This window comes from Lutra lutra, chromosome 11 (assembly GCF_902655055.1).
Source record: "Lutra lutra chromosome 11, mLutLut1.2, whole genome shotgun sequence".
Classification (NCBI taxonomy): Eukaryota; Metazoa; Chordata; class Mammalia; order Carnivora; family Mustelidae; genus Lutra; species Lutra lutra.
Genome location: NC_062288.1, coordinates 91,805,769 through 91,832,544, shown reverse-complemented (window position 1 = coordinate 91,832,544; position 26,776 = coordinate 91,805,769). Strand labels below are relative to the sequence as shown.

At 38.7% G+C, this 26,776-nt stretch overlaps 1 long non-coding RNA gene across 8 annotated transcripts in view; it reads right to left on the bottom strand.

Moving 5' to 3' along the window:
• Window positions 1-26,776, bottom strand: part of LOC125081050 (uncharacterized) — a 237,693-nt gene that overhangs the window by 32,684 nt on the left and 178,233 nt on the right. For 4 of the 8 annotated variants that reach the window (XR_007121565.1, XR_007121568.1, XR_007121572.1 and 1 more), the window contains 2 exons: window positions 12,285-12,350; window positions 4,735-4,849 (listed from right to left, as the gene is read on the bottom strand). This is a non-coding gene — a long non-coding RNA (uncharacterized LOC125081050). Of the gene's footprint in view, window positions 1-2,444; window positions 2,483-2,609; window positions 4,284-4,734; window positions 4,850-12,284; window positions 12,351-26,776 lie in introns of those variants that run through there. The other 4 variants (XR_007121569.1, XR_007121566.1, XR_007121570.1 and 1 more) reach the window with 3 other exon arrangements.

Sequence of the window (26,776 nt, the reverse complement as noted above, 5' to 3'; positions counted from 1 at the left end):
AATTTTTAATACTAGGCCAGAATTGGAGAGTTGAACTTACCAGTTTGGTTCTAATTGTTGATTTGGTTTTGGTTCTCATTCCATAACACATTCCCCAGCTGATATTTCCATGCACTAAGCTAGTTTTGCATGTGACCTACCACTATATTAGGAACTGAATCTGGAGATGAACTTGCCTAAAAAGTAGTGGTTTTACATTAAAATGAGCTCACCGTTGTACTGTGAAAAATCATCAAAACTAGAAATGGTCAAAGCAACTTAAGTAGTAAACAGTTCTCTAAAATTCATCTAAGAGTGGCCTTTCTCTGTTCAGCAGAAACAAATGAACTTGTTTTTCCCTCATTTTCTTGATAAGATTATTTAAGAAACTTAGGTCCAGCTATCCTGTCTCTTTAAGAATTCCTATGTGAGTTCTTGGCTGTGCTATAGAAAGGGGGATACTGTGCTTATCTCCTTTCCCCAGGAGAGCATAAACCAAGGCTATAATCAGTGCCAGATTTATGCTATTCTCCAAAAAAAGCCATAGTTAGGAAAACCTATTTTCTTCTCTCCCAATAATAATGCCTAAAGATAAGGATAGTTAGCTAAAGTAAGTACTTACATGTTACAGAGCTTAATTTTCCCTCCTCAAAACTAGGATTTTTTTTTAAAGCAATGAAGATTACCCTACAACTAAAATATAAAATGCACCCCTAAATGTGAGAAAACTTCAGCATTGTTTCTCTTGCCCTTGGCCCAACTGCTCTATTTAATTGTTTTTTGGAGATAGCTTTGGGTGTTGGTGGCCGATAAAGATGGTATTCAGAAACAGCTCTTCAGATGATTCTGATGTTGTCTTCTATCACTTCTTATTTCCCTACTCCTACTTCCCCCACTCACTTGCCATCCTATTTCTAGTAGCTAACAATCTACTGGGCAAACATGTGGAATCCGGAGAAACACAGGTCCCAGTTGCAATACAAAGGACTCCAGGAAAACAGTCCAAAGGAGAAACAATGAATCCCATCCGAAAGCGAGATTTTAGAATCAAAGATCACATCTCTTCCAGTCTAAGGAATTCAAAGACCATGTCTTGTATACAAAACCTCTATCTTTAGGTACACGCACAACAATTTGTCTTCGCCTTACACATCATAAAGTTCTAGGAGGCAGCTAAAGGAACTAAGACTTGAAGACGGGTGGGGAGAGAACTAAGACTCAGGGGCTTCCACTGAAAACAAATTGACTCTAAGAGCTGACTGAGGGGCAAGGGGAGGGGATGGGACACCAGGAGACAAAAGTTATCATTCTAGCCAAAATATGAGTTGTTGAAGCTATGGTCCAATTTCAGATGGATTGCCTTGTAGCTCAGAACTGTTGTGATCTGTTATGGCTTCTCTTAGAGCTTTAAGAAGTCTTATTCAAACATTGAAACAAGGGGCACCTGGGGGGCCCAGTGGGTTAGGCCCCTGCCTTTGGCTCAGGTCATGATCTCAGAGTCCTGGGATCAAGCCCCACATCAGGCTCTCTGCTCAGCAGGGAACCTGCTTCCCACACACCCCCCCCACCCCCACCTGCCTCTCTGCCTACTTGTGATCTCTCTCTCTCTGTCAAATAAATAAACATAACAACCTTAAAAAAATAAATAAAACTTCAAACATTGAAACAGAACAGCTACTGACTATGTGCATCATTTTTTTCGGGTAGTGAAAAAATGCTCACAGATTTCTGTGAAAGCAGATTTCTTCAGTCTTCTGTACCATAATGTTATAAAGAAAGCAGCAATAATTACAGTTCCAACTCCAAAAGCCAATTGCAACTACAGTGCTTCAGAATCAATTGTCCCAAGATGTGCATGCAGATTATTTCAAGCTGAAAATAATCAAGGTCTCAAGAAACCAGGAAGAAACTTTAACCTTCTGTCTAAATGCCTAAAACAATTTAGATAGAGGACCTGCCCCAGGAAAAGAGTTATCGCCATTGAGAGCTATAGCATAAAATGAACTAGGTATGGTAGACAGGGAGGAACCTAGTAAGGTCTGTTTGATCAAAGTTCAGTCTATGTTCCGTTTCTTCTGAATGGCCCAGAAAACATTTGTTTATCAAACATTTACTCTTTTTCATTTTCCTGTGAATTGTTTTCCTTCCATTTGAAGTCCCAGGCCCCTACCACCTCTCCTTAGTTCAGGATGACATTTTGCCTGTTTTTGGACTCTGGTGTTTGTGTGGATTCTCCATATGTATGTACTTAAATTTGATTTTCTCCTGTTAATCTGTCTCGTGTTAATTTGATTCTTAAACCAGCCAGAAGAATCTTGAAAAATAAAGGGAAATTTTTCCTCCCCACCATCATACAATTTTTGGTTCACCTTTCTCCCAGTGGCTTCAGGCCAGTTTTAGTGAGGGACTTTCTACAAGTTCAAGTCTCACAACAGTTACAAATTCCTAAAGCAAGCACTATTCCTAAATCAATGTGAAAAGCAGTTTCTTCTTTCTTCCTTTCCTAAGAGAAAAAAAAAGGTCATTCTGATACTTCCATGAACACAGTGCTAAATTTATCCCAAAAGGAAAGAATATTCTACATGTTACTTTAAGCCTGAAGTTCCTCTGAGCTAAACTAAAACTCTAAACGTATTCTATGGCCAACATAAGACAATCAGTTAATTATGGGGCTCAGTACTCAGAAAATGGAGTTCAAACTAGATATTTAGAGTCTTACCCTGAATAAGTTGTGGTAGGAAGAGAGCTTTCCAATATAGGAAAGCTGATCTGAGATTCTACTCCTCATATTCATTGCTTTGACCCTCTTATAGCTAATTGTAATCCTTTACTGGGTTAATCATCTTTTCTCATCTAGAAAACAGGTGCAAACTTTGCTGAAGTGATACTGAAGGCTAAACTTGGAACACTAAAGAAACAAAGCTTCTAATAACCTTTAACAAGCTTGTAGTAAGATTAAATTGGAGCAAAATAGCAGATATCACCTGTAATATGACAGATTTATGTATTGCAAAGTTATACTAACTAGCTTTGATTGTTATTCCAAAGCTTAGTATTAGTGAATGAGGTATGATTCAGTTGAAAAAAGTATCTATCAATTTAGCCTTTCCTGAAACTACTTGTTAATTGTATTTATTCTAGACCAGAATTTCTCAACCTTAGATGCATGTTGGGATCACCTGGGAAGTTTCAGAATTATTATTATTAACATCTGGGTTCTACACTCTAAAGTTCATGATTTAGTTTTTGGGGTTAGTGTCTGGGGTAATAACATTTTTAAGAGCTTCCTAGGTGATATGTCATGCAGCTAAGGTTGAGAACTCTCCTCGATTCTTTAATTAGGAAAGAATATGGCTTAAGAGACATGGGCATTGATTGAAAACCACATTTTCCAGTTGTCTTAGTTATTATTAATAACTACGGATTATGTAGTTTAAAAAGACCTACATATTATATTAAAATTATCATGTAAAATGCTTAGTTCCTTGACATAGATATAGATGGTTAATGTTAATTGTGGTCACAAATTACAGCTTTATTCTTCCCCTGCCTGTTCTAATACCTGAGAAAAATCTTATTTGTTCTATATAGCCTCAAAGGTCTACCGCTACCGCTACCGCTAACAACTTTTTACATTTTTACTAAATTTGCCTCTATTTTGACATAGTAGTTTATACCTGAAGTTGTTGAGTGCCATTGGCATTCAAATGCTCCAATAGCTGTACTCATACATTGCTTGATCTATTGAAAGAGCAAGTCTTGTTTAAAGATTATTTATTCATTTATTTATTTTAGAGAGAGAGAATGAGAATAGGCCAAGGCAAGAGCAGAGGGAGATGGATAAGCAGACTCCCCACACAGCAGAGAGCCTGACACAGGGCTTCAACCCAGGAACCCAGGATCATGACCTGAGCTAAAGGCTGACTGAGCCAACCAGGTGCCCTGCGAGCAAGTTTTGTTTAAAGAATCTGATACTCAGCTGATCCTTAAATAGCCTTCAAATGACATATAATATATCTAGAGAATAATTTATAGCTGAAACTTAGATTGGACTCAGACAATTAGGATATTAATGCTAGATAACCACAGAGAAGCAAGAAAAATAACTCACCACATTGTTAATGACACCAGAACATCTAAAAGCATCAACTCTGAACTGAAGAGTATCTATTTTGAGCCTTGGTGACATGAAGGCTAAAGTAGCATCTGACTGGCTATCCACCTGGAAACTAGATTTTTTAAAGAGCACTGGTTCACAGATTACTTTGTATCTGGAACTGACAAGGGAGCTTCATGCAATTTACCTATTGAAATGAATAAATAAGGGCATGTCAAAGAATAGTTCTGTGTTTAAAGTTAGTATGGTTACACATAAATCAATAAAGAGCCTTAGAGAAGTGTGGCTCTCAAGGTGGACATTCACTTGAACACAAATAATATCTCTGAGTCTGAAGCTAGTATAATTCCTCTCAGCAGTCCAAAACTCTGTATTGAGATCTCTCTCACCCATATAGCTACTGGCAGTGAAGGGTAGCCCCTAATTTACTCACGCCTCCATCTACTACTCTTCAGTCATATGATGAACTTCAGTCTCTGCTGAGAGGACACAGTGGAAGTAAATGGAATCCAGTTGGGTTGGATGGTTTTGCTGTTATATTATAATATATTAATAGTAAAGTTATATTAATAGTAAGCCAGTTGAGTGAGGTGAAGTGAGGAATCAGGGCAAGGAGGAGCAGCTATGAGACACCTTACCTGAGATAAGAACATTTCACCAGCACAACAGATTAGTTCTCATGATATTAGAGTTTTTGGCAGGCAATGGATTGTAGTGTAGAATTATGGCATACATCAGTGTATCAGGACTCATCTAGAAACAATCAGACAAATATTTGTCACTTCAGTAGGATGATTTCTTGGAAGGAGAGCTAGTTATGTTGTAGCATGTGCTCTCTATCCTATACACACACACACACACACACACACACACACACACACACACACACACACATATATAAAATTTTCCACTATCTTTTAAAATGAAGAGGTGCGCCTGGGTGGCTCAGTGGGTTAAAGCCTCTGCCTTCGGCTCGGGTCATGGTCCCAGGGTCCTGGGATCAAGCCCCATGTCAGGCTCTCTGCTCAGCAGGGAGCCTGCTTCCTCCTCTCTCTCTCTGCCTGCCTCTCTGCCTACTTGTGATCTCTGTCTGTAAAATGAATAAATAAAAAAAAAAATGAAGAAGCTTTACATATAACCAGCTGGTATCTATATGTTAATGCCATATGAAACTTACATTCTACACTGCTTTCTCCAGAGACTCTTAAAAAGGAACTGTGCATAAATCAAAGATTAAGGATATAAATTAGACAAATCTACGTTTTAGTCTTAACGTTGCTAGGTCATTAGCCATACGGTCTCAAATTACTCAAACTTCCTAAACCTCAGTTTCTCCTCCCATAACATGATGAAAAATAGGATTTGCCTCAAGGGGCTGAGGAAAAGTAATTGTTAGCACATTGCATCCCACACTCTATTCTATGGGTAATTTGTCCTCATAATTATATTATGAAGCTTATAGAAACTATTACTTCTAGCTTGATCTATTTTAATGCAAAAATTAACTCTTTTTCAAGAGAAGAAAACACAAAACTAAGCACCTTAAATGTTATTCTCAACATGCTCCACCATTTCGTTAGAATAGCGGGAGCTGGATGTTCTTCAGACCACCTAAAATGATGCCAACAGAGGCAGCAGGAGAGTTCGGGTCTTCAGCTTCGGTTAAACCACTTCCATTATAGATCAAAACAACATGACAACTTGAATTTTCACACAAATATGACTTGTTATGCTTGGCAAATCCAGTCTCAATTCTCAAGTAAAGTCTGTGGGCTCCCCCATAGCAAAAGAGTACCCCTAGACTTCATGAGGTCACGTGTTACACTAGCATAAGGCCCCTCACTTCAAAACACACCAAGAATGCGAGTGTTGATTCAGCCATGCATCTCACATTATCTTTTGTACAAAGAAGTTGATTTGGTAGGTGATGAGAGTAAGGTAGTTAAGTAGTTGGACCAAACTCTCAAAATGACTCTCAGAAGCAACTAGTAAAAGCTGCCGCATCTTTCAAACAAAAGTACTCTAGGCTTTGCTTTACCCCTCCTGTTAGCTTAGTCAAACGAACAGCATACTGACAAACACGCAATGAGGAGTCCTACCTGAATTGTACCTCTGCGTTTATGAAACCCAGCTTCAAAGACAGCGGTATTATTTACTGAGTCTAAAGAGTTGTACAGGAACCAGCTGGGTCAAGACTCAAATGGGATGGGTTAACCAACTGCCCTTTCCTAAACAACTCTCTGGTTACCACCATCTTCTCTTCCTTACACCACTCTCTATTAGGCAACTGTAAGGAGGAAGCCCTGAGAAGAGGAGTCTCCTGAGGGGGCCAAGAAAGAGAAGAGATAGGAGAAGACTCATAAGTGGTCTTCCTATCTCTAATTGGGGACTGGGTAGAAACAGGACCCAAAATAGGAAAACCCCAAAAAGCAATGTACCCCAAAGTGTGCACTGCCAATCAGACTAACAGAAGCCCCTACAGGTGCTGCTTGCCCAACTCATCTGCTTGCTACAACTCACTTCTTAACAATATAGAGGATGTGACCTTTAGATCCATGCCAAATCACTTGGCGGGCCCTGAACTCAGGTTGGAAATAATGGAAGCAAGAATAATAGTCTACATCTGGAATTCAGCCAGCATCTCTGATTTAACAGAGTTGTAAAGAGGAAGGGGTCAACTGTTGAAAGATTTTCATTTTTCCTTAAGAAGGCATATGTTGTATTTCTTTTGAGAAGTTTGATGAAGATTTGAAGGGGGTTACTACTTACAAAGATTCAAGGTATACTTTCCTGTAATCAACAGCTGTCTTTAGATGGTAAATTATTTCATTAAATGGAGTTTTAAACCAAAGACATAAGAGTTTAATTAGGGACTCTTCTTGTCCTACTGAAGTTACCAGGCAGCTGTGCTGATTTTTTTCCTTTGCCAGGATTTTCACAAACTCACAGGGGAAGAGACTTTGAAAGGAACATTGAACTTACTGTGAAGGGAGACACAGCTACCACTCTAATTGGCCACTGGTTGTTTTCCAAGCCAGCCAGGAACACTGGCTGAGTAGAGGGAAAGGTCCAAGAGAAGAAAGCAGGGGCCCTGGCTAGTGATTAAAAATTGCCCCAAACACTTAGAACCTGGGGATACCCCCTTCCACATTTTGCTTGCATCATTTTTAGCACTCCATTTATTTAACCCCTTAGGTAACTTTTTCCTGTCTCCCAGTATTTCAATTCTCTGACTCCTGAATTTCAGAGTCTGACAACTCTCAAATATCACTGTGAACAGACTTATTTTGCAAAGTTTTTTAAAATGCAGATTGTTCCCACTCCTGCCACGAACCTGGCTCAAAAGTTCTGGGTATCTTTGGGATATCCAGTTTAGTAAGTTCCCCCCAGGTGACTGGATGCAATTGAGATGTTTCCTGGTCCCAGTGTTTCTATTCTTTCTGCTGTGTCATCATGATTTCCTATGTCCTGGACATATACTTCTATTCATCTATTACCTGCTTTTCTAATTCCCCTGTTTCAGGGATCACCTGATAAACTAGGAATCTTTGATCGAGAAGACTTTAGGGCATATTAACATACAGAAAGGAAAGCAAAACCCACGTAGCAGTCACAGTCCCTAAAAGGATGCTTGCATTTTTACCAAGGAAGGTCAGACCCAAGTCCCTCCAGATGCTGGGGAAGCCACCCAATTCTGGACACTCTTGAAATTTTCTCTAGGGAGTCTTTACAGTACCAGAAATTTAAGACAGAGGTGGCTCTATCAGCTAGACTATACCTTTGATCACAAAACTAGGAAGGGCCTTTGAGATACTTTAGAGCTTATGGGTCAGAAAAGCAGCACCCAGAGAGATGAATAGAATTAATAGAATCACGACAAATTCATTAGTTGGTGGTTAGTGACATTCCTGAAGATAAAATCCAGGTGGCTGCTGCCTTTCTATGAGTACTGTGTGTTGGGGGATGGGGAGGAGGACTGGATGCTGGAAACTCTGAAGAACATTATTGATGCTTGAACAAATCTGGTTTTCCTGGGGTTGAAGCCAATTTGTTTTGTGTCCCCTCCACTCCCCACCACCATATATAGGCCTGCAGAGATCCACACAGGCCTTCAAAGACTGGAAAAAGGCAAAGGGGTCTGAAGAACATCGTGCCTATAAAATCAATTTGCTATGGCATTGCCTGAAAAAAATGTGGAATTCTACCTAACAACATAACATACAAAAAACTGAGGTCCAGGGATTGGATGAGGGAACTCAAAATCACCCCATGTGTTCAGGATCAGAATTATGTAGAAACCCCCATCCAGTTTCAAATGCTTTGCTAATTGACTGTTGTTGCCTTTCTTGTCCAACATAGCTATGGTCATGCTTGAGTATTCCCCAGAGACATAAGTCTACTATTTCAGATACTTTCAGGAGGCTTTTCTCTAATTGAAAAAAAATTTCATAAGAATGAAGAAAATTTAAAAATAATAATAAAACTAGTGCTATTTAAAGCCGTGTGCCTCAGCTATGAAGTCTCACTTTGACTTTGCTCTCCTGGTTCTTCAAGTTAGCGCCTTTGAAAGCAGCCCACCAGCTCCAATCTCCTCCCCTAGAGGCCAGTTTTCTTATAAAAAGTGTGTGTACTATTGTATGCACCAGGCCAAACATAAGCAGTAAATCCCATCTGACTTTGTCTGGTATGTCTGTGGTGTGTGTATCTGCATGTGTGTGTGTATGAAAGAGAGACAGAGAGAGAGAGAGATTGAGTCAGCTTTGATTTGAGTGTCTTTTAATAATTGAGACTCTTGAAGAGGAAACCCCCCATATTATTAATATTATAATTAATAAAATACATGAAAATCATCTCAGAACCGAGGATGTCTTGGGTGAAACACTTGCCCTGCTTTCTGTTTCCACGGGTGGTCATTTCTATCTCAGCCCCACTCTTGGTCTCTTGACTCACTCCTTGGGGAGGTAGACTTTTCAGATTACTCAACCGGAGCATAAAAGCAGAGCCAGGCTGGTGCACCACAGCCTATGTCACTTGGGAGCATCTGTCCTGAGAGTTCTCCCTGCTTCTCTACGGTAGAAATCTTCCTGTGTATTGGCAGGCTGTTCTGTTCAATTCTAGAGTCTAGTATTAATAAGCTAAATTGGGAACAGATCTTAAGACTTGTTATTTTTCATTTGTTCCATTTCTTTTTTTTTTAGTGTTTCCAGCTACACTGGGTTTTTCTGAGATGTATTTCATATGGAGTACAGAAAACCTCCAGAAAGCCTGTGGGAGACAGGGCAGATCGACACACAACTCCTGCTCATCCAAGTGGAAGAGAAAGTCTGGTCCTTGATTTCGTGGCGGCTGCTCCAAGCTTGTTCCCCGGGCCACCTGGCTTAGTAACTCTGGTGCACTTCTTTTAACTCCCATTCTGGAGCCTCACCTAGGATCTACTGAGTCAATTTTGGTGGTGGGGCCTAGGGATTCACATTTTTTTAAATTGAAATATAGTTGTGATGAGCACTGGTTGTCGTATATTAGTACTGAATCACTAAATTGTACCCCTGAAACTAATATTACACTGTGTGCTAACTGGAATTTAAATAGAAACTTAAAAAGGAAAGAAATGTAGCTCATATACATATTATTTTAATTTTGGGGGTACAACATAGTGACTCAACCTTTATATACATTATGAAATGATCACCGCATCTAGTTACCATCTGCCACTATCTAAAGTTATCACAGTATTATTGACTGTATTCCCTATGCAGTACTTTGGAGCATATACATTTAACAAGCTTCGCAGGTTATTCTCTTTTATTCAAAAGCTGGAGAACTACTAGAACAGAAATAACTTCTTTACTCCACAACACTGTCCTCACATAAGAACACTTGAGGTCTCTACTGGGGCACCTGGGTGGCTCAGTCAATTAAACATCTGCCTTTGACTCCATCATGATCTCTGTCTCAGAATCCTGGGATAGAGCCCCGAGTTGGGCTCCCTGCTCAGCGGGGAGCCTGCTTCTCCCTCTGCTTCTCCCCACCTGCAAACACCTGCTCTCTCTTTTTCTTTCTCTCAAATAAATAAGTAAAATAAAATAAAAAAACCACTTGAAATCTCTCAAGGAAATGTCAAAAGCCCTCCTAAAACATGTATTTCTTCCAGCAAATCTGTCCTGATTAATACATTTAAATAAATAAGCAAATAAACAATTATAAATAATATATAAACATAAAAATATATATTATATAATTATATGTTAGATATATAATATATAAATTAGTAACTTAAATAAATATGTTTTAAAATAAATAAATTAAATAAATTTTCATTTTCTATCCCAGCAGTGTTTCTTAGCTGTACGTTAAGTATAAACTAATATGGGTCTGTGGAATCTCCAAAATACATTAAATTTTGCAAGTATGTGAATATGTGCATTCTCCCAGAAAGAGTGTAGATTTCAATATTCCCAGTGTTCTACAATCCAAATTATTCTTGGAGTTGCAACACTAGAAAATAACATCCATCCAGACAGACTGATTTGTTCTCAACCACTCTTTTGCATGCCAAAGCACAACAAAGTACAAGCCTTAGCAGTTAAACTTTTGTTAGAGAGATTATTTGTCTGCATGTTAGTTCTCTGTAATTAAGCATACTTTGATTAATTTGAATTAAATATGCCTACATCTTAACTCTCCATGTTATTTGCCTTATACAAAAAGAGAACAAAAGAACAGGAAGGTCTGAGCTCCTTTTTCAGTGTTAGCTACCTCTGTGGAGCATAGGTGTCTTTGCTTTTCTGAGGAATAAATTAACTCTAACATTTTCTCTAATGAGAGTCACAGATTCATCTGATACCAGGTGCAAAAAGAAATCTTTGAAACTCTCGACAGATTACGAATAAAGGAGGACCCCAGGGCACAAAGCAGATGCTCTAAGTAATCATGGAGACAGAAATTTTAATCAGTTCTTCTGTTTTTCAGAGACAATTCTGTTTCTTGGATCAATAGAAAGTTGTTGCAATGTTGAATTGCCCAGGTGTGGCAATATACTGTCTTACCCTCCAAACCTTGGGGAGCTTAGAGCCCCGCATCTACATCTTTTCTATAAAGTCATCTAGAAAAAACTACTTGTTTATTTTTTTAAATAATAATTTTATTAACATACAATCTGTTAGGCTTTGGATTTAAACAAAGGGATTTTGGGGGAGTTTTTAGGGGGTGGGGAAGGTTATATTACTTCTTCCAAATTCTCAATATGGCAAAAATATTTAATACATGAAGCTGATGAGTATCATATACATATACATGTAAAACAATTTCTATTTTGTACATATTTGGTGTTACTTCCTTTCCCTTAACCATGTTGAATGGAAGACTAAACATCCTTTTTTAAGGATCTGAATTTCATTCTAATGGTACAGTAGGCAGTTTCTAAGATGGCCCCCAATGATCCCCACCTCCTACTATCTATGACCTTTTGTAATCCCTGCCCTTGTGTGTTGGCTGAACACAGGGACCTCCTTTTAAATGATAGAATATGGTAAAAGTGATAGGATGTCACTTATAAGATTAGGTAACAGGGGACAGTGACATCCATTTCTTTCTCTCTCTGTCCCTGCATTAGAGGAAGCAAACGGTCATGTTGTGAGTAATGCTATAGAGATGCCCACATGTCCAGGAATGGATTTCTGCTCAACTACCAGTAATGATCTGAGTGAGGCCTGCCAACAGCCATGTTAGGCTTAGATAGAGGATCCACCCTAATTGAGTATGGAAAGGACTGTTGTCATTTGATTATGGTTAAAGCCTTATGAGAAACTCAAATCCACAGGACTCGACTAAGCTGCACCATTATCAACAGAAACTGTAAGGTACAAATTACTTGTTGCTTTAGGACACTTAGGCCTGGGGTATTTTGTTACATAGCAGTAGCTAACTAAAATAAATGGAAAGAAAGCATAATTCACCATCATGAGGAAGAAAAAGTTCTGTTTCTCTGGACAGTGGTAACCCACTCAAACTTATTCTATAAATCTGTGGGTTTTACAACAAAAACTATTACAGAGGCATTGATGTTGAAAGAATGAGATAGACATACAAAATCAGCAAGGTAGCTTTTCCAAGCAGCACTTGTATTACTATCCCCCTGCTAGGAAGTAAATGATGATAGTTTAATATTTAGTAAACTGTTACTATGTACCTGACTCCATATAGAGTGCTTTCTATGGATCATCCCACTGTATCTTCACACTCACTTCAAGTGTTACTAGTATGGACATTTGACAGCTGAGGAAACAGAGATAAAGACAGGTTAAATATCTTTCCCAATCTATATAGCTGGCATTTGAATCCAGAGCCTCTTAAAACGAAGCTCATACTTTGAGGCACAGCACTCTAAAGTGACCTAATGAGAACTAGCATCAAGTGAACACACAGCTTTCTTTGCCAAGACCATTCAATGATAATAGGAAAAATCATTTTCCAAAGTGCAGAAAATCCTAATTAACTCTAGTAAACGAACCTGTGATTGCTTCAGTTAATTCATAAAAATACATACGACAGCAAAAAGAAATATATTCCATTCCCATGTAACATCTTTGTGTACTACAGTTGTAGCTACATGCATCCAAGAGATTTCAAAATTATATTGACTGGTGCATAGGACATTTATGTAATGACATTTAAACTTTTCTTCCTTTCATTTTTTTCCTTCTCTGGCTAAGAAGAACATTTTTGACCAGAATCATAGAATCATAATTGAAAGAGAAGGGGTCTTTTCAACCAGTCCAACAATTTTGACAAGTAAGAAAATGGAAGCCTTTATTTGTGGATAGCCACATAACTAGTTAACAGTAACAAGAACCAGAACCAGATCAACTGAATCACAGTTCAATTTATAGGCCCAGTACTAGGTGACTCCAGTAAAATTTATGTAGTACTGAAAATTCATCAGTTTCATTTTTTTTTCCAATCAAAAAGTGGAATCACATTAACCAAGAATGAATTATTAAGCTCTCTTTGGAGGCCAAAATAAAATTTAAAATTAATTTTGAAAGACCAACAATAAGGCTAACAGCTAATTATTCAAGAGAAATAATGGAATTTTGACAGTAATGGAAAGTTATCTTCAAAGTGCTTAAAGAAAATACTTCCCAACATAGAATTCTACACTCAGTAAAAAAAAATCCTTCAAAAATGAAGATGAAAATTAAATTCTTAAATTCAGGAAGCTAATAACTTATCATTAGCAGGAATACTGAAGAGAGATTTTCAGGCAGGAAAGAAATAGTTCTAAGCAGAAGCACAATCATGTAAGAAAGAATAAAGACAGAAAAGACTAAATAAACTGGTTTTAAAAAATGAGTCTTGACTACAAAAACAATTCTAATAATGACTTCAAAGGTCTAAAGTATTTTAGTATAAAAATGCATAACAGGAATAGTACAAAGAGCGGAGATGATAATTAGAGTGAAAGTGCCCTAAAGTTTGCATTTTTCTGGTACCTGGTAACAAATATATTTGAGGTGGACCTAATAAGTCAAAAACACATGTGTAATCTCTAGACTAACTACTAAAAGATTGATAACACAATGTATAACCATATGCTAAAGAGAAGGGAAAATTGAGAATTTTTAAATATTTGATTATTCCAATATTTATTAAGGAGTTAATTTGTTTTTTTAAAGCCTTATCATAATTAAATAAGCCCAGATGCCTTCACTGATGAATCCTTCAGAAACATTTAAGGAATTAATAATTTCAAGGAGGTGTTTGTTTTAACATTTAGGACTCAATCAACATAATTAACTATATTAATAGAAATAAGAAAAATAATATATTCATCTCAAAGGTGCAGAAAAAAGTATTCATTAAAATTCAATGAGCACTTATGATACTTTTGGCAGACTATGAATAGGAAGTTATCTTTAAAAGCAACTTGCAGGACACATAATACTTAACGTTGAAATTTTGAAAGCTTAATCTTTTAGGTACAAGGTGAAATAAGGATCCCTCATTATCATAACTTCCATTTAACCTTGTGCTGGCTGTCCTAGATAGTGCAATAAGGCAAGAAAAAGATATAAAAGTAAATGGACTGGAAAGAAAGAAATAAAAATGTGATTATTTGCAAACAACATAATTTTTATACATAGAAAATCCCCAATAACCTGTAAGTTATTAGAATTAATAAATGAATTCAGCAGAATTACTAGATCATGCAAACACAAGGCCACTATTAAAAAGTAATTGTTTCTATAAACTAATAACAAATAGAAGATGAAAAAGTTCAAAATCTGGAATAAGTCTATCAAATAACATCATATACTTATGAACAACTCTAATAAAAGATGTACCAACACATCTTCAGAGAAAACTACAAAATATCAAGGAAGTTTAAAAAGATCTAAATGAATAAAAGATTATATTATGCCATGGATTAGAAGGCCCAATTTTACAGAAATGCCAAATACCCTCATATATATTTATTTAATGCAAAACCAACCACAAACCCAATAATACTTTTTTTTTTTTTTTTGTCAAACTGACAAGGCAATTATAACATTTACATGGAAATCTAGAGTCAAGAATATTGAGGACAATTTGGAAAAAGAACTACAAAAGGAGGACTTATTAACAGATATCAAGACTTCCGTTAACGTGTATTGAGACTTATGTTAAAGTTATTATAATGAAGACACTGTACTACTGACACAATGTAAGCAAAAAGATCTATGCAAAGTCCTAAAACACATCTCCACAAATGCAACAAAGGTGTTGATTACATTTCAGTGGGGGGAAAACTTACCTTTCCAATAAACAGGGCTGGAAGAATTAGTTATTCTTATGGAGAAACATAAACATCATACACAAAAATAAATTACATATAATGCACTCAAATGTGAAAGGTAAAGCAATACATTTTCTTGAATATCAGAGGATATCTAAATAGGCCATTAAAAACACTAACTAGAAGAAATATTGATTAATTACACTCTAATCAGTACTCATAATTAGACAATTACTAAACTAAAATCATGGCATCTGTTCTATTTGAAAATGAAAGGGTAAGTCAGAGTGAGAGAACATCTTTATAATATATACGAAAAAAGATTCAAATCTAGACCGTATAAATAATGCATCAATTAGAAATTGATCAGCAAAAGACCTGAGCAAGTACTTCTCAAAAGAAGATATACAATTATCCAATAAACATATGAAAAGATGCTTAACAAAAGTGAGTCCACACTCCCTTGAACGGCTAAAATTAAAAGTGATCCTGAGAGGGCGCCTGGGTGGCTCAGTGGGTTAAAGCCTCTGCCTTCGGCTCAAGTCATGATCCCCAGATCCTGGGATCAATCCCTGCATCCAGCTCTCTGCTCAGCAGGGAGCCTGCTTCCCCCCTACCCTGCCTGCCTCTCTGCCTACTTGTGATCTCTGTCTGTCAAATAAATAAATAAAATCTTAAAAAAAATGTTCCTGAGAGTATCGAATATTGGCAAATATGTGAAGCAACTTAAATTCATTAACTACTAGTGTATATTGATAAAATTTCTTTCAAAATAATTTGACATTACCTACTAATGTTGGGCATGTGCATACTCTATGCATACTAGCTGTTTTATTGCCACAACTTAGCAGCTTAAAACTACACACATTTATTATTTTAAACTTTTAAGATCAGGAATTTGAGAATAACTTTGTTGGGTCTTTGGTTCAGGGTCTCAAAAGGTTGCAGTCAAAAGTATCATCTGGACTGTGTTCTTATCTGATAGTTCAACTGGGGAAGAATCCACTTCCAAGCTAATTCAGGTTGTTGGAAGAATTTGTTTCTTTTTTTTACTTTTTAAATTATTTTTATTTTTTATAAACATATATTTTTATCCCCAGGGGTACAGGTCTATGACTCACCAGGATTACACACTTCACAGCACTCACCTTAGCACATACCCTCCCGAATGTCCATAACCCCACCCCCTGTCCCAACCCCCCTCCCCCCAGTCCCAACCCCCCTCCCCCCAGCAATCCTCAGTTTGTTTTGTGAGATTATAAGTCACTTATGGTTTGTCTCCCTCCCAATCCCATCTTGTTTCATTTATTCTTCTCCTATCCCCTTAACCCCCCATGTTGCATCTCCACTTCCTCATATCAGGGAGATCATATGATAGTTGTCTTTCTCCGATTGACTTATTTCGCTAAGCATAATACCCTCTAGATGTCATCGCAAATGGCAAGATTTCATTTCTTTTGATGGCTGCATAGTATTCCATTGTGTATATATACCACATCTTCTTTATCCATTCATCTGTTGATGGACATCTAGGTTCTTTCCATAGATTGGTTATTGTGGACATTGCTGCTATAAACATTCGGGTGCACGTGCCCCTTCGGATCACTACATTTGTATCTTTAGGGTAAATACCCAGTAGTGCAATTGCTGGGTCATAGGGTAGTTCTATTTTCAACATTTTGAGGAACCTCCATGCTGTTTTCAAGAGTGGCTTCACCAGCTTGCATTCCCACCAACAGTGTAGGAGGGTTCCCCTTTCTCAACATCCTCGCCAGCATCTGTCATTTCCTGACTTGTTAATTTTAGCCATTCTGACTGGTGTGAGGTGATATCTCATGGTGGTTTTGATTTGTATTTCCCTGATGCCGAGTGATATGGAGCACTTGTTCATGTGTCTGTTGGCCATCTGGATGTCGTCTTTGCAGAAATGTCTGTTCATGTCTTCTGCCCATTTCTTGATTGGATTATTTGTTCTTTGGGTGTTGAGTTTGCTAAGTTCTTTATAGATTTTGGACACTAGCCCTTTATCTGATATGTCATTTGCAAATATCTTCTCCCATTCTGTCAGTTGTCTTTTGGTTTTGTTAACTGTTTCCTTTGCTGTGCAAGAGCTTTTGATCTTGGTGAAATCCCAATAGTTCATTTTTGCCCTTGCTTCCCTTGCCTTTGGAGATGTTCCTAGGAAGATGTTGCTGCGGCTGAGTTCGAAGAGGTTGCTGCCTGTGTTCTCCTCAAGGATTTTGATGGATTCCTTTCTCACATTGAGGTCCTTCATCCATTTTGAGTCTATTTTCGTGTGTGGTGTAAGGAAATGGTCCAATTTCATTTTTCTGCATGTGGCTGTCCAATTTTCCCAACACCATTTGTTGAAGAGGCTGTCTTTTTTCCATTGGACATTCTTTCCTGCTTTGTTGATTATATTTGTTGATTATATTAGTTGACCATAGAGTTGAGGGTCTATTTCTGGGCTCTCTATTCTGTTCCATCGATCTGTGTGTCTGTTTTTATGCCAGTACCATACTGTCTTGATGATGACAGCTTTGTAATAGAGCTTGAAGTCTGGAATTGTGATGCCACCAACTTTGGCTTTCTTTTTCAATATTCCTTTGGCTCTTTGAGGTCTTTTCTGGTTCCGTACAAATTTTAGGATTATTTGTTCCATTTCTTTGAAAAAAATGAATGGGATTTTGATAGGGATTGCATTAAATGTGTAGATTGCTTTAGGTAGCATAGACATTTTCACAATATTTGTTCTTCCAATCCAGGAGCATGGAACATTTTTCCATTTATTTGGGTCTTCCTCAATTTCTTTCATGAGTACTTCATAGTTTTCTGAGTATAGATTCTTTGCCTCTTTGATTGGGTTTATTCCTAGGTATCTTATGGTTTGGGGTGCAATTGTAAATGGGATTGACTCCTTAATTTCTCTTTCTTCTGTCTTGTTGTTGGTGTAGAGAAATGCAACTGATTTCTGTGCATTGATTTTATATCCTGACACTTTACTGAATTCCTGTATGAGTTCTAGCAGTTTTGGAATGGAGTCTTTTGGGTTTTCCACATATAGTATCATATCATCTGCCAGGATTGATAGTTTGACTTCTTCTTTGCTGATTTGGATGCCTGTAATTTCCTTTTGTTGTCTTATTGCTGAGACTAGGACTTCTAGTACTATGTTGAATAGCAGTGGTGATAATGGACATCCCTGCTGTGTTCCTGGCCTTAGCGGAAAAGCTTTCAGTTTTTCTCCATTGAGAATGTTATTTGCGGTGGGTTTTTCCATAGATGGCTTTGATAATATTGAGATATGTGCCCTCTATCCCTATACTTTGAAGAGTTTTGATCAGGAAGGGATGCTGTACTTTGTCAAATGCTTTTTCAGCATCTATGGAGAGTATCATATGATTCTTGTTCTTTCTTTTATTAATGTATTGTATCACATAGATTGATTTGCAGATGTTGAACCAACCTTACAGCCCTGGAATAAATCCCACTTGGTCGTGGTGAATAATCCTTTTAATGTACTATTGGATCCTGTTGGCTAGTATTTTGGTGAGAATTTTTGCATCTGTGTTCATCAAGGATATTGGTCTGTAATTCTCTTTTTCGATGGGATCCTTGTCTGGTTTTGGGATCAAGGTGATGCTGGCCTCATAAAACGAGTTTGGAAGTTGTCCTTCCGTTTCTATTTTTTGGAACAGTTTCAGGAAAATAGGAATTAGTTCTTCTTTAAATGTTTGGTAGAATTCCCCCAGGAAGCCATCTGGCCCTGGGCTTTTGTTTGTTTGGAGATTTTTGATGACTGTTTCAATCTCCTTACTGGTTATGAATCTGTTCAGGTTTTCTATTTCTTCCTGGTTCAGTTGTGGTAGTTTATATGCCTCTAGGAATGCATCCATTTCCTTCTGATTGTCAAATTTGTTGGCGTAGAGTTGCTCATAGTATGTTCTTATAATGGTCTGTATTTCTTTGGTGTTAGTTGTGATCCCTCCTCTTTCATTCATGATTTTATTTATTTGAGTCCTTTCTCTTTTCTTTTTTTTTTTTTAAGATTTTATTTATTTATTTGACAGAGATCACAAGTAGGCAGAGGCAGGCAGAAAGAGAGGAGGAAGCAGGCTCCCCGCTGAGCAGAGAGCCTGATGCAGGGCTCGATCCCAGGACCCTGGGATCATGACCTGAGTCGAAGGCAGAGGCTTTAACCCACTGAGCCACCCCAGCGACCCTCCTTTCTCTTTTCTTTTTTATAGTCTGGCCAGGGATTTATCAATCTTATTAATTCTTTCAAAGAACCAGCTCCTAGTTTTATTGATTTGTTCTATTGTTTTTTTGGTTTCTATTTCACTGATTTCTGCTCTGATCTTTATGATTTCTCTTCTCCTGCTGGGTTTAGGGTTTCTTTCTTGTTCTTTCTCCAGCTCCTTTAGGTGTAGGGTTAGGTTGTGTACTTGAGACCTTTCTTGTTTCATGAGAAAGGCTTGTACTGCTATATATTTTCCTCTCAGGACTGCCTTTGTTGTGTCCCACAGATTTTGAACCGTTGTGTTTTTATTATCATTTGTTTCCATGAATTTTTTCAATTCTTTTTTAATTTCCTGGTTGACCCATTCATTCTTTAGAAGGATGCTGTTTCGTCTCCGTGTTTTGGGGTTCTTTTCAAATTTCCTCTTGTGATTGAGTTCTAGCTTCAGAGAGCATTGTGGTCTGAAAATATGCAGAGAATGATCCCAATCTTTTGATACCAGTTGAGACCTGATTTAGGACCGAGGATGTGATCTATTCTGGAGAATGTTCCATGTGCACTAGAGAAGAATATGTATTCTGTTGCTTTGGGATGAAATGTTCTGAATATATCTGTGATGTCCATCTGGTCCAGTGTGTCATTTAAGGCCTTGATTTCCTTGTTGATCTTTTGCTTGGATGATCTGTCCATTTCAGTGAGGGGAGTGTTAAAGTCCCCTACGATTATTGTATTATTGTTGATGTGTTTCTTTGATTTTGTTATTAATTGGTTTATATAGTTGGCTGCTCCCACATTAGCAGCATAGATATTTAAAATTGTTAGATCTTCTTGTTGGACAGATCCTTTGAGTATGATATAGTGTCTTTCCTCATCTCTTATTATAGTCTTTGGCTTAAAATCTAATTGATGTGATATAAGGATTGCCACCCCTGCTTTCTTCTGATGTCCGTTAGCATGGTAAATTGTTTTCCACCCCCTTACTTTAAATCTGGAGATGTCTTCAGGTCTAAAATGAGTTTCTTGTAGGCAACATATAGTTGGGTTTTGTTTTTTTATCCATTCTGATACCCTGTGTCTTTTTTTTTTTTTTAAAGATTTTATTTATTTATTTGACAGAGAGAGATCACAAGTAGACGGAGAGGCAGGTAGAGAGAGAGAGGGAAGCAGGCTTCTTGCTGAGCAGAGAGCCCGATGTGGGACTCGATCCCAGGACCCTGAGATCATGACCCGAGCCGAAGGCAGCGGCTTAACCCACTGAGCCACCCAGGCGCCCACCCTGTGTCTTTTGATTGGGGCATTTAGCCCATTAACATTCAGGGTAACTATTGAGAGATGAATTTAGTGACATTGTATTGCCTGTAAGGTGACTTTTACTGTACATTGTCACTGTTCCTTTCTGATCTACTACTTTTAGGCTCTCTCTCTGCTTAGAGGACACCTTTCAATATTTCCTTTAAAGCTGGTTTGGTGTTTGCAAATTCTTTCAGTTTTTGTTTGTCCTGGAAGCTTTTTATTTCTCCTTCTATTTTCAGTGATAGCCTAGCTGGATATAGTATTCTTGGCTGCATGTTTTTCTCATTTAGTGCTCTGAATATATCATGCCAGCTCTTTCTGGCCTGCCAGGTCTCTGTGGATAAGTCTGCTGCCAATCTAATATTTTTACCATTGTACGTTACAGACTTCTTTTCCCGGGCTGCTTTCAGGATCTTTTCTTTGTCACTAAGACTTGTCAATTTTACTCTTAGGTGACGGGGTGTGGACCTATTCTTATTGATTTTGAGGGGGGTTCTCTGCACCTCCTGGATTTTGATGCTTGTTCCTTTTGCCATATTAGGGAAATTCTCTCCAATAATTCTCTCCAATATACCTTCTGCTCCCCTCTCTCTTTCTTCTTCCTCTGGAATCCCTATTATTCTAATGTTGTTTCGTCTTATGGTGTCACTTATCTCTCGAATTCTCCCCTTGTAGTCCAGTAGCTGTTTGTCCCTCTTTTGCTCAGCTTCTTTATTCTCTGTCATTTGGTCTTCTATATCGCTAATTCTTTCTTCTGCCTCATTTATCCTAGCAGTGAGAGCCTCCATTTTGATTGCACCTCATTAATAGCTTTTTTTTAATTTCAACTTGGTTAGATTTTAGTTCTTTTATTTCTCCAGAAAGGGCTTTTATATCTCCCGAGAGGGTTTCTCTAATATCTTCCATGCCTTTTTCGAGCCTGGCTAGAACCTTGAGAATCGTTATTCTGAACTCAAGATCTGACATATTACCAATGTCTGTATTGATTAGGTCCCTGGCCTTCGGTGCTGCCTCTTGTTCTTTTTTTTGTGGTGAATTTTTCTGCCTTGTCATTTTGTCCAGATAAGAGTATATGAAGGAGCAAGTAAAATACTAAAGGGTGGCAAAGACCCCAGGAAAATACGCTTTAACCAAATCAGAAGAGATCCTAAATTGTGGGGGGGGGGGGGGAGAAAGGGGATAAAAAGAGGTTCAGAAAAAAAAAATTAAAAAAAGAAAAGGAATAAAGAAAAAAATATAAAAAAGAAATATATATATATATATATATATATATATATATATATATTAGATAAACTAGTTAAAAAACGTTAAAAAAGAAAAGGGTATAAGTTAAAAAAAATTTAGCAGAAGAAGAAAAAAATAGAAAAAAAATAGAAAAAAGTTAAATTAACTGCAAGGCTAAAGAATCATGGGGAGAAAGCCATGAGTCTGTGCTTTGCTTTCTCCTCCTTTGGAATTCCGCTGCTCTCCTTGGTATTGAACCTGCACTCCTTGGTAGGTGAACTTGGTCCTGGCTGGGTTTCTTGTGGATCTTCTGGGGGAGGGGCCTGTTGTAGTGATTCTCAAGCCTCTTTGCCCCAGGCGGAGTTGCACCGCCCTTACCCGGGGCCGGGCTGAGTAATCCGCTCGGGTTTGCTGGGTTTGCTTTTGGGAGCTTTTGTCCCCTGAGCGCTTTCCATAGAGTTCCAGAGGGCGAGAATGAAGATGGCGGCCTCCTGGTCTCCAGCCCGGAGGAGCTGAGAGCCCGGGGCCCCACTCCTCAGTGCGCCCTCAGAGAACAGCGCCCAATGACTCCCGTCACCCTGGCCTCTGGCCGCGCTCCGAGCCCACCGAGCCTGCGACCGGTTCAAGGTAAACCCGAGCTTAGAGCTCACTCCTCGGCTCTGTCTCCGTAGCCGGCTTCCCCGTTCTAATACGTGCAAGCTCTGCGACACTCAGACACCCCCAATCCTCTTGTGACCCTGCGGGACCTGGGGCCACGCTGACCCCGCGTGGGCTTCACCCTGGTTTAGCCTCTGGAGCGATGTCCCTCAGCAGAACAGACTTTTAAAAGTCCCGATTTTGTGCTCCGTTTTCCGCCACTTGCTGGGAGCCGGCCCCTCCCGCCGCGGTCTATCTTCCTGTCGCTTTGGATTCACTTCTCCGCCAGTCCTACCTTTCAGAAAGTGTTTGATTTTCTGTTTCTAGAATTGCTGTTCTTCTTCTCTTCAATCTCCCGTTGGATTTGTAGGTGTTTGCAATCTTTAGATAAGCTATCTAGCTGATCTCCCGCTACCTGAAGTAGTCTCAGCCTGCTACTTCTCCGCCATCTTGACCTGACAGGCTCTGGAAGAATTTGTTTCTTTGTCACTATATGACCAAGTTTTCCTAGTTTTGCTGCCTTTTTTTTTTTTCCTCCCCTGGAAACTAGCCTCAAGTCTCAGAGGCTAGGGGGTGTTTTCTCATATTTGCTCACTTCATCAAGCCAAGTAGAACCTCTTGCTCCACTCTGTTTGTATGTACCATGACATAATCACAGGAGTTACATATCACCTTTGCCATATAATGTAACCTAATCAACGGAGTGATATCTCATAACCTTTAACATATTATATTGGTTAGAAGCAGGTTATAAGTCCTATCCTCATTGTGGGAGTGCTGGAGATAACACAAAGACATGCATACCAGGAGGCAGAAATCACCGGGCGTAATCTTGGGGTCCATCTGCCACATTGTGCCCAAACAATTTGACTACTGGACTTGTTATAAGAACATTCACAGCAGCATTATTTGTAAATGTCAAAAACTATAAATGACCCAACTGTCTGTCAACAGTACAATGTATAAATAAATCATGGTATACTCTAATAATGGAAAATATACACCAATGAAAAAATAAACCATTGCTTCACTCAAAAATATGGCTAAATCTCTCAGACAAAATGATGAGCCAAAGACACAAGACACATGGTATAATTTCATGTACATACAACTCAAAAGGAAACAAAAATAGTTACAGAAATAAAATCAAAATCTTATAGAAATTTAAAAATTTAAAATTTATAGAAATAAAGTTGTGGTTTTTATAGAGAATGACTGGGAATGGCCATAAAAGAGGCTTCTGAGGTGGGAGAAATGTTTATATCTTGTTCTGAGTGTTGGTTACCTGGATGTGTACACCTTGCAAAAATGTATCAGTGGGGCACCTGGGTGGCTCAGTGCATTAAGCCTCTGTCTTCAGCTCAGTTCGGGATCTCAGGGTCCGGGGATCGAGGCCTGCATCAGGCTCTCTGCTCGGCAGGGTGCCTGCCTCTCTGCCTACTTGTGATCTCTGTCAAATAAATAAATAATACTTTTAAAAAATGTATCAAGCTCTATGCTTAGATTTGTGTATTTACTATGTATAACCTATGCTTCAATATAAAATGTCTCCAAATCTCTCAATTATTTGAAGTCCCTATACAAAAACAGCAACCATTTCTGATTCTTCATCTCTTTAAGACTTGGTTTTCATATCGTTCTAAGAGGTAGGCACTATGCTGTCAACAGTACTTTGCAAATGAGGAAATCCACAGATGTAAAAAGAATTTGCCCCAGGACACAAGTTGGAAGTGGATACATAGGAGTTTGAAGAGGAATTCTGCAAGTCTGTTCTTCTAATGGCGCAGGAACAGCAATGATAAAAGCACTTGATCTAGGAGAGTTGAAGGCCAGCATCAGAGCACGGCAGCACGGTGGGAGATGAGGCTGGCATGGTAGCAGGGATGACAGTGTTGTTCCACAAATGATGTTTTGGACTTGAATAAATGGGGAGCCATAAAAACACTTTAAGGTATTGAGTCATGATACGATTTTTATTTAGAAAGATTATTTTAGCAACAACTGGGGTAGGAGGTAGTGACACTACTAAAGTAATAGTCTGGGCAAGAAATAATTAAGACCTCTTGCAATAAAGCAGTGAGGATAGAGATGAAGAAGAGCTTACAGTTGTGGGAAGCTTTACCTGGAACCTGGTAGAAACAGGTATTTTTAAGTCCTACTTAAGACAAATGAATCCGAAACCTTAGCAGTAGAGTCCAGAAATCTGGGTCTTGGCCTGACCTTCAGGTCATTCAGATTCACACAGAAGTTTGAGGACCACAGGCCTAGATCAATAGTTGTTGTTGTTGTTGTTGTTGTTTTGTTTTGTTTTAAAGATTTTTATTTATTTATTTGACAGAGATCACATGTAGGCAGAGAGTCAGGCAGAGGGAGAGAAAGGAAAGCAGGCTCTCTGCTAGGCAGAGAGCCTGACATGGGGCTCAATCCCAGGACCCTGAGATTATGACCTGAGGCAAAGGCAGAGGCCTAACGAACTGAGCCACCCAGGCGCCCCTAGGTCATTAGTTTTTAATCCAGAGTCCACAACAGACTCACTGGGCAGGTGTTCAAGATTCATTTTCCCTCCACCTACCCATTCTAATTTAGTAAGTCTGGTGCAGCGCTCCAGCATGTGTATTTTTTTTTTTTTTGAAAGGTCCCCAGAGAATGCTGTTACACCCCCTGATTAAGAACAACTGGAACAAAACTGGAATCTGACCTGGTTCTGTATTCCTCCACCAATGAATACTCGCCCACCTTTCCCAGAGTGTCCCCTGCTTCAGAAAACCGAGAGTCATGTCAGCACTAATGTCTGCACCTGAGATTGTCTCTAAGTCTAAACTTTTACCTGGGGGTGTCCTTTTGTGTCTGCCTATGTGCCCAGGGATGATCCTGTCCTCTGATTCACATGCCATATGAACTTTGGATGTTTGTGGTCCATGCAGCAAATAAAAACAGGAAGAGTGGCACATCTATTAAATGTTTACTTCTGAAATGTATCAGATAATGGTTTCAGAGTGAATGATTCAGTCTCTAATAATAACACTCTATTAACTAATGAATCCAATTTAATCTGAATTCATGGGAATATTCAAACAGTTTTATACTTGTCAGTACTGAAATTTAAAAAGCAAACAAACCAGCAACAGAAGCATGGCAGGCAGCTGTAAAAAGCGTAGCTCCAGAGTGGCCTCATTTCATACCTGTCCCCTTCCATCACCGGATTCATCTTTCAGGGCTTCCTTCGGCCATCTGAGTCTCTTTCCTCTAGGCATACATCCCTGTCTGCTCTTGAAACATACCGATATAACTACCCATGCTGACATTCCCTTTGGTTGTTGAGAATTTCAGAAACCCTACTAAATCTGGGGCATATTCTTCTTCCTCAGAAGCTCTCCGGAACTTTTGGCATAAAGTCCAAACACCTCAAAGGCTTAGAATAGGGTGACCGTGTTATTTATCCTCCAGTTCAAATGATTTGAGAATGAAAAGGGGGTGCTAATGATAATTAGAGTTGGAGAACAGGGTACACTGGGACAGCCTTGCCAATAGGGATCTCCATCAGCCTCCACACGGGGCAATCCATGATCTGGCCCCTCGTCACATAATCAGCACTTCATTAACGTCTACCTTGTGTCAGGCGTGACACATACATTCTTTCCCATCACTACAAAAGTTGGACAATGCTTTGTCACCATTATTTCACCTATGAGGTAAAAAAGAAATCCAAGAGCTTGCAGAATCTCTTACAAACAGAAAGAGGCAGAATCAGAAATCAGAAACTGATCTGTTTGGCTTCTGTGTCTAAACTTTTCCTCAGATGGATGCTTTCCTTAACAACCAATAACTTTCTAAAATAGAATAAAAGAGGATTATTCAAACCCCCATGCATACCAAAGCCTGTTTCTCAAAAGTGCCTATATAGCTGTTTTCCTGAAGAACAAATCATTTATAACAAAGCTCAAAACACATTTGGATAGAAGTATATAAAGTAAAAAATAGGAGTTCTCCCCTGCTGCTACTCTCGACTAACACAGTCACCTTCTCAGAGGTAAATGTCGTTGGCAAAATCCCATTTATACTTCCAATAATTTTTAAGATGAAAACAGAAATGTGGGTTTCTCTCTTTTCCCACTTCACTTGGGATGTACCATGTGAAGAACTTTCTGAGTGCTTAAGAAATCCAGACAAAGATACAAACTACTTCTGCATATAAATCTGCTGACAAATAAGAAAGTTCACATTAGGGACGCCTGGGTGGCTCAGTTGGTTAAGCAGCTGCCTTCGGCTCAGGTCATGATCCCAGCGTCCTGGGATTGAGTCCCACATCGGGCTCCTTGCTTGGCGGGGAGCCTGCTTCTCCCTCTGCCTCTGCCTGCCATTCTGTCCGCCTATGCTCACTCTCTCTCCCTCTCTCTCTGACAAATAAATAAAAAAAAAAAAGAAAAAAAAAGAAAGTTCACATTAATTCTTTAAAGATGAAAGGACACTTAGCAATTAACTTAGGACAGTTGAAGAAACAACATACATT